Source organism: Artibeus jamaicensis, unplaced genomic scaffold (assembly GCF_021234435.1).
Source record: "Artibeus jamaicensis isolate MK-2021 breed Jamaican fruit bat unplaced genomic scaffold, CSHL_Jam_final contig_513, whole genome shotgun sequence".
Taxonomy (NCBI): domain Eukaryota; kingdom Metazoa; phylum Chordata; class Mammalia; order Chiroptera; family Phyllostomidae; genus Artibeus; species Artibeus jamaicensis.
Genome location: NW_026521867.1, coordinates 419,049 through 428,473, shown reverse-complemented (window position 1 = coordinate 428,473; position 9,425 = coordinate 419,049).

Sequence of the window (9,425 nt, the reverse complement as noted above, 5' to 3'; positions counted from 1 at the left end):
GACAGGTGCCAGAGAAGTTTGCAGAGGTATGGGAAGGAAAATTAGACTCCTAGATCGATAAGAAATCTTGGTGAAGGGCTGATCAATTAACAGCATGCATGCCATTGCTACCCACCCCTGTAACCACAAACATCACTTATTGACTTGCTGAGCCCAGAGGTAGCCTCCTAAACTTCCCGATCACCACTCACTAGACAATCTCTACCAGTCTACTAGAGTTACCTTCCCAGATCAAATTCAGTCTCAACTGAGGACAGAAGTGCATGTCTCCCAAGGTACATGAACTTCAACAGGTGAACAAGGAAGCCTTTCCTTAAACACTTCCAGTGATAGGGAGCTCACTTCTCCACAGTACAGCCCATGCTATTGGCAAGCAACCCATTGTCAGAAAGTTTTTAGAGCCACCAATTCTTCTAGTCATTCTTCCATGTGAAGTTTATTAGATACTACATGGCCAATATTAGTCCCCAGTCTTATCTCAAAGCAAGTTATTTTTTTTCTCCAGGGTAGAGTCTTTGTTCTTCCCAACTTTCCTCACATCATATGGATCCCAGCCCCTGGCTTTCTAGTCTCCCTTCCCTGGACATAATCTCTGGACAACACCCACTGCCAAAGTCAGGTCCTAGACCTAAGGACAATCCTTTGGGTGGTTGCTCAGTGTGGGGAGCTGTGCTCTCCCATGAAATAATGCAAACACACTCCAACCATCCATACATTCTAAGGTCCCTAGAGCTGTAGACACTCCTGTCTCAGGTAACTCCCATTGAGACCACAGTCCACACAGCTCCCTCCATTTTTTTCAGAAAAACAAGATCCCCTGGTTTGTTCTTATACTTACAACCTGAGTGTATTTCATTATATTTGTCATTTACTATAATTTTTACTTTGTTTTAATATAATGCCATTCAATATTCTGAGATATTTTAGAATCTTGATCTCATCATACAGAATGTTAACTATCCCTCTACATTTTGTGTCAATTTCAAATTGACTAAACCTGTTTTATATTAAATGACTGATTTAAAATATATCCTGCATAGGACAGGGCTAAGAGCAGAACCTCATTTTGCCCACTTAGACTTCCTTCCAGAATAACAGCCACTTGTTAATCAAATCTTTGAGAATGGTTTTTCCACCAACTCTGAAACCATCCAGGTCCTCCCTTCAAAAATAAAATTACAGACTTTGCTGCATGACCAGATGAAGTCCAACTTTACCTGTTGGAGTGGTCCTTAACTTTGGGTCATATATCTGGACTTCAAGGAGTCTGTGAACTTTCCTCCCAAAACTTTATGCAGATATGTGTATGTACACACATGTGCATAGTCACTCATTAAGTTTTTTTCAAGAGAGGGTCTATAGATTTCTTTGGATTTTCTAAAGGACTGATGGATGACATGCAAAATTTCAAGGAGCATTGGTCAATAGCATTCTTTTGGAACTATAGACTGTAATGTTCTCCAAAATGGAACAAGATCCATTTATTGTGTGAGGGTATAGTGCTCAAGAACCACTGTTGACCTCCAGTGATCCAGCTTTGATTTCTAATTGTTTATGAACCAGCAGCTGTTGGCTGCACCAGGTCTTGAAAGGTTTCCAGGGAGACAGAGAAGAACAGCATCCTTGGCCAAGTAACAGGATACTGAGAGACATATTCTACTAGCTTCCTCAGGAGGAAATTAAGAACTTTGCTTGGTGATAGGAGGACTCTGTACCTGCTTTGCCCAGGATGGTTCTGGAAGCCTTTTTTACCCACTGGTACTGAGACAAGATAGTAACCACTTTGTAAGACTTTTAGGATTAAATGTATCGATATCCATGGTTCCTGCAAATAACTCAACCACTCTGTCCAGATGGGGGCCAACTATCCCTTTGATTTGCGGTCTACAGTTTCTAAACTACAATTCAACAATTCAAATTAGTTTTCAGCAAAGAGTTATTTTAGCAGAAAGAAGCAGAGATATAGGAACTAAGAACCTTTATAACATGGTGGTGAGTCTGCCTCTCTGGAGGGTTGTCCCCTCTGACTTGTGACCATTCTCCGTCCCTGCAAACCAGCTTTCTCACTCTCTCCAGGTCCCATCAGAAATGGCCACTGAGAACCATATCGCCTCCCTGATGCAGGAATACCAATGCCCATGTTGCAGGGTTTCAAATTTAATTTTCCAGAAAAGATGTTTTTTATTTGCTTTGCTTGGCTCAAATGTCCACCCCTGCTCTACTTAGCTGTGATGAGAGAGGGTTGGGGATCACATACTATAACACAATTCTGAGGACTCATCATTTGAGGGGTACAGTTATCAGAAAGTAAATGTGTTATCCCAAAAAGTATCTATCCCAGGTGTGACAAAAATATCACATTGTATCACTTTCACTTAGATCAGATATGAGATATTTCACTTAGTCACAAAGGATGCTTTAGGGGGTTGGTAGATAAGAGGGTAGGGATCAGGGAACTTGAAAATTTCAAAATTTCACTGAAAAGATTAAAAGGGTAAGCAAAAACAAGCAAATCTGGTAAAGAAGTAAAATATGGATTAATTTGCCATACATTTATTAAAATACATTTAAAACTATAAGAAGAATTAACAGACTAATATCAATAGACTAGAAAACCACTCTGACTAGGATCTGTATTTGTAAAAATTCCCAAGTGTGGAGGCTAGAAATATACATACACATACATGTATATTTGTATACATATATATGTATATTTATATAATATATCTGTTATATAATATATAATAGATAACATATATAACATTATCTATAATATATGATACATTATATATAATATAACATGTATAACATATAATATATAACATATTGTATCTGTTATATAATAAGGGTATTGTTGCAAACTAAGAGAAGAAAGGAGAATTCAATACAAAAAGTTGAGATAATTTTTTAACAGTTGAGAAGAAAAGATTAATTTTAATTTAACATTGTAAACCAACACAAATTTCAGATAAAGAGGTTAATTATAAATACAAAACCACAAAAATTGAAGAACACATAGAGGATAAGAGGACTTCCTAAGGATAAAAGAAAGTAAGAAACCTCAAAATAAAATCAATGCATTTGGCTATGTAAAATGAAGAACCTCTGTACTTCAAAACAAGAAACACCAACACAAAATTAAAAGGGAAATGGACAAATTGAGAAAATATTTTATAACAATGTCAAAATTTTAATATTTAAATATATGAAGTGCTTTTATATATTAACTAGAAATAAATGGCAAAGGGCACAGTCAATTCACAGAGAAGAAGATAGAAAAATTTCACCAGCATCTATTTGGAAAAAAGTGGTTAACCTCACTAATGAGTAAACAAACAAACAAAAACATCAACTTGAATAACTTACCATTTCTCCTCATTGGACTGGCACAGATATATTTCCATGTTGAAGAAGATATGATGAAGTGATCACACTGGTTGGTAGAGTATTTCTGGGATAATTTTGCAATTTATATAACAAGAGTTTTAACTCTGTTAGGAATCTGTCCTAAGGAAATACTCATCAGTGCATGTGCCATTTGTATTCAAGGCTGTCCACCTCTATATTGACCACTGGAGTAAAACAACATAAAAGCCCATCAGTAAAGTTTTAACTGAACAAAGTATGGTTTATTCACATAATAAAATATGATGCAGCCACTGTAAATATGTTTTGAAAGAATGACCAATGAAATTTATCCACGATATACTTTAACAGCTTTACTGAGATACAATTCACATATGATGAAATTCAACCATTTAACATCTACAATTAAGTGGGTTTTTAAAGTCTATTCACAGAGCTGTGAAACAATCGATTTTAGAACATATCCATCCCTCAAAAAGAAACCCTGAACCTATTCTGAGTCACTTCTCATTCCTTCTCTTTAAACTCCCAGCTATAGGCAAACACCAATATACTTTCTGTCCCTATAGATTTGCTTACTGTAAGCATTTCATATCCATGGAATCTTATGACTGGCATCTTTCACTTAGCATAATATTTTCAAGGCTTATCCCTGTTATGGCACCTATCAGTACTTTTCATTGCTGAATAATGTTCCATGATATGAATATGCCACATTTTATTTATTCATTCATCTGTTAATGGACATGAGTTTTTTCTACTTTTGGGCTATTATGAATAATGTTGCTATTAACATTTGTGTGTATGTTTTCATGTGGATGTAAGTTTTTATTTCTCTTGGGTATATATGTGAGAGTCTTGTTAGATCATATGGTAACTCTATGCTTTATAGTTAGAGGAACTGCAAAACTGCTTTCTAACTCAGATGCACCATTTTACATTCACACCAGCAGTATATGAGGATTCCACTTCCTCCACATCCTTGTCAATACTTATTATTTGTGTTTTTTATTATAACCATACTAGTGGGTATGAAGTGGTATCCCACAATGGCTTTGACTTGCAGTTTACTGATTGTTAATGATGTTGAACATATTTTTATGTGCTCCTTAACCATTTGTATATTGTCTTTGAGGAAATGGGCCAGATCCTTGACCCATTTTTTAAAATTGGTTTATTTGTCTTTACATTATTGAATTACAAGAGTTGTTTATATATTCTGGATATGTCACTTATCAGGTATATGACTTACGAATATTTTCTTGCAATCTGTGGGTTATCTTTTCACTTTTTGATAATATAATTTGCAGCACTAAAGTCCTTAATTGCGAGTAAGACAAATTTATGTTTTTCTTTTTCTTGCTTGTGATTTAGGTGTTGTATTCAAAAAGGCTTTCACTAACTCGAGATCATGAGGACTTACTCCTATGCTTTCCTCAAAGAATGTCTTAATCTTAGCTCTTACACTTACGTTTATGATACACATTGAGTTAATTTTTGTGTATGCTACAAGGAAGGGACCCAACTTCATTCTTCCTTTTGCGTGTGGTCATCCAGTTGTTCCATCACCATTTCGTGAAAACACCACTCTTTCCCCACTGAATTATCTTGGCATCCTTGTTGACAATCAATTGACCATAAGCGTGAAGGTTTATTTTGGTCCCTCAGTTTTATTCCACTGATCTATATGCCTATCTGTATGCCAATACCACATTCTCTTGATTATGTAGCTTTGTATGGAAATCAGGAAGTGTTGAGTCCTCCAAATTTGTTCTTTTCCAAGATGGCTTTAGTTAGTCAGGATTTCTTATATTTTTATATAAATTTGAGAACAAACATGTTAATTTCTGCAAAAAATGCTCAGCTTGGAGTCCATGTATCCATTTGGAGAGCATAGGCATCTTAACAGTAATAACTCTTCTGATTAATATACATGGTATATCTTTTCATTTATTTAAGTCTTCTTTAATTTCTTTCAAAAACATTTTATACAGAGTACAAGTCTTGTACTTATTTTATTAAATTTATTTATAAATATTTTATTCTTCTTGATGCTATTATAAATGGATTTATATATTTTTCTATGTACAAGAGCATGTCATCTACTCAGAGTTTCATTTTTTCCTACAAGACAGATTTATCAATAAATCAATGTGTTAATATTATTTCAATTTAAACATATCAAATACTAAGACAAAATAGGCCAGTATAGATTTCCATGTGTGTTGCTATTACAGTTTTTGGCAGGTCTTTTTTCAGTCTTTTCAAAATTTTACAAATTAACAGTAGTTAACATGTTACTTTTTTTAAATGTTATGAAATTATATAATTATGAATTATTTTTGACCACCCTACTATATGCCATGGCTTAGAAACTGTGAAGTAGTCTAAAGATGCAAAAATAGGTCCTTCCTCCTAAGGAAGTAATAATAACATATTTATAGGAAGATATACATTTATGACAACATGGATGGATCTAGAGAGTATTATAAGTGAAATAAGGCAGACAGAGAAAGACAAATACCATATGATTGCACTTACATGTGGAATCTAAAGAAGAAAACAAATAAACAAAACAAAAACAAACTCATAGATACAAAGAAGAAACTCAGGGTTGTCAGATGGGACGGAGATGAGGGGCTGGATGGAAAAGGTGAAGGGGTTAAGAAGTTACGAAACAGTCATGGGAATGTAAAGTATAGCATGAGGAATGCAGTCAATAATGTTATAATAACTACATATCATGCCAGGCAAGTACTAGAATTATCAGGGGGAATCAGTTCATAAATTATATTTATCTAAATATTATGCTGTACACCTGAAACAAACAAAATAATATGGAATTTCAACTATAATCTAAAAAAATAAAAAATGAAAACGAGTTTTTTTGATGATCAAAAAACAAAGAAAAAAAGACAATATAAAGTACTAGGATAAAAGAACTTACGCCCAATGTATAATCCTCAGATTTAGTAGCACTGATCAGCAACACAAGACTCTGCAGGAGGTAGGCCCGGTAGAATGGGCAGCAGCAGATAAGGGAGAGGCAGGGAAGAATCAAAGTAGGAGGGTAGAGCCCAGACCTGATGGAAGGACAGTCCTGATGGGGGTTGGGGCTGTGGAGGGAGGAGACCATCTGATCTCTTGTTATATCAAGAGATCCAGAGGTAGGCTGCTTTAGGTTTGATGCAGCAACCAGATATCATCAAAGGTTCCAATCTCTCTGTTTTTCTGCTGTGCTTCCATTGATGGGCTGGCTTGCCAACGCAGGGCCACACAGTGTTTGCTGCAGTTCTAGGCACCATATCTGTGCTCAAGGCAGAAAACATGCAGAAGGCTGAAAGACAGCACCAGTCTCTTCTGGACTTTTACCAGGAAAGTGAAGCTTCCTTAGAATCTCCCAGGAGATATACTTTATGTTTCATTGGCTGTGACTAAGTAACATGTCCCCACTCAGCCAGAGGAGCATGGCAAACAGAATTGTCATGACTGGCTTAAACCAGTCATGCTCCATTGCCTGAACAAATTGCTGCCCAGAATGAATTAGAATTCTGGTAGGTGGGAAGAGGGAATAATAATTAGGAACACAAGTCACTGTGTCTGATCCTGGGAGTGGCACAAGGGCCCTCCTGATGCCCCCAGCCTGTGGGATTCTCTTACCTCCTCCCACTAGTCTGCTCACCATGTCCTCCTACCCACTTTTTGCCACTGCCTCTTCCATCCCCACTTGGCCTGTGCAGAAAACAACTACTCTCTCAGACTCTGCCTTTCTGTTTACATGAACTTAAAGTCAATCTAGTCAAACAACTCTTCTTTCACCAATATCAAACTAATTTTTCTAATGTGACTAGTCTTTTGTTAGGTCAAATATTGACAAGTGGTTATGGACACACATGTTGTAAGCACAGGCTCTGTGTGTCCCTCGGCTTGTATCCTAGCTCTGCTTCAATGCTTTTCTGACATTTATTTACTTTTCCTCCCTGATACATCTCTTTCCTGTTTACCAGCAGAGCATGTAAATCTTTCAAGATTCAGGAAGACAGCCTGGCCTTGCCTTCCTTCTTCCCACAGGTCTGTTCCCCTGGGTGACAGTCATCACAGACCCCATATCACTTCATCCATGGGCCCCGAAAGGTAACTAGACAGAGATAAGTCTGGTTTTCTTGGAACCCCATGCAACTCCTGTTCAGGGCCTTGTCATTGTAACCACCAGGTAAGGCACCGAGACTGATGACTGTCCCAAGAAGGAGCTATCCACGTGACCAGGAGCCATCCTGGTGCCTGAGTTTAGATGTGCCTCATACATCAAATTTCCCACATTTGTGTCCAGGGCTGGGCTGGAGCCACATGCAAACCAGCCAGGCTCCCTGAAAGACATTTTTTTTATCAAGATTCCTCCTTATAACTCACTGCACATTCAACCCAAATGTGCTCGACCAATCCCTACTGCCACCACTCCAAGTTCTGTGATAGTGCAGCATGTTGATTCACTTGTTCCTGCTCTCCTCAGTTTCTGTGTCAGAATTACACAGCTCCACATCTTCCGCCTTCAGTCATTTCTGTCCCATCTGCACTACTTTGTCCATTTCCTCCTAACACCTGCATAATAGTATCTTTGTATTTTCAAGGGGGGTGTTTTTCTTGCTTAAATACCTCTTTTAAATAAAAAACTTCATGTATCTATCCTTCATGGAAAATAAAATATCATCTTCCCTAAACAGAAAAAGTAACCATATACATAAGTGCAGCGAAAACAAATGATGGCCACCAAAGCTGCCTGACACACAGCATTTGGGTAGAGCAGGAAGAAATGCTGCAAAGTTTTGAGAACATGGAAAATGTCAGCCTTCTATCCAATGAGCACCCAGGAGTGAGATATGGGGAAGAACTGAGGCTCAGTTATGCTGCTCAGTCAGAGGGGCCTGGGTCTGGGTTTGGTCTAAGTAAAAGATAACTAGAAGAGGGATAAGAAAGGTGTTCACAACTCAGAACATTCTGTTTCGCCTCTCTCTGGTGTTCTGTTCTAACACATTGGGCTCCTTGTGAGGCCGGGTAGCTCAATGTTTGAGCTTCCTGGCATTCTGGAAAAATAGGGGTCGAGGATGGGAGACCTTTTTGACTCTGACAGAAGTGCCTGTCCCTGTTCACTTTGGAGCCAATTCCAGGATGGTTGAGCCAAAAGTGGAGAGGAAGAAATGTATGGCCACAGTAGTACCCTGTCCCCAGGGGCTGTACTCATGTACAGACCCCAAGATTCTCCTAGAGCCAAGAGTAAGCAAGGGGTGGCTGGCTGGGGGCCTGGGGAACAATTGATGGGAATTTCCACAGAGATAATAAAAGAGAAGAAAAGAAGCTTCTGAAGTGAGAGAGAGAGAGAGAGCGAAAACTCTCGGAAATCGCAAAAGTGTGGTGATTGCTGGGGGTAGGGGCACTGGTGGGGAGGTGTAAAAGTGTATAGGGAGATAAATGGTGACTTGGGATGAGGAACACACAACATTGTGTACAGATGATGTGTTGTGGAGTTGTGTATCTGAAATTTGTATAATTTTGTTAACCAGTGTCACTCCAGTAAATTCAATAAAAAGGAAAAAATAAATGGAGTAAAGGGCATGTCAGTTATTATACTAAACATCGTGCAGAAGCCTACAATTAAGATAGAAATGACAGTGATATTAAAAGATAGCTTCAAAACTATCACCTCTTACTCTCTTGAGTCCTTCAGAGCAGGGTGGCTTTGAATGCCCAAGGATGTGGACCAGAAGAGATGTTATGTGAAAAAGCGCTTCCCGAGAAGCTCTCACAATTGAGGCCTGAGTCTCTGGAGCAGGCAGAAGTATCTGTGAAGCACTGGGGACCTGGAAGTCAGGAGGTCTTGCTTCAGACTTAACCAGCTACAAATCTCACCTCTGGCTTTATCACTGACTAGCTGAGTGACCTTGAGAGAGTTACATAATCTTTCTGAGCCTCATCAATAAAAAAAGGTGGATAATATCTATCTTATAGGGTTGTTGCAAGGATTAAATAAAAATACATATGTCAAGCACCAAGTATGTAAGATA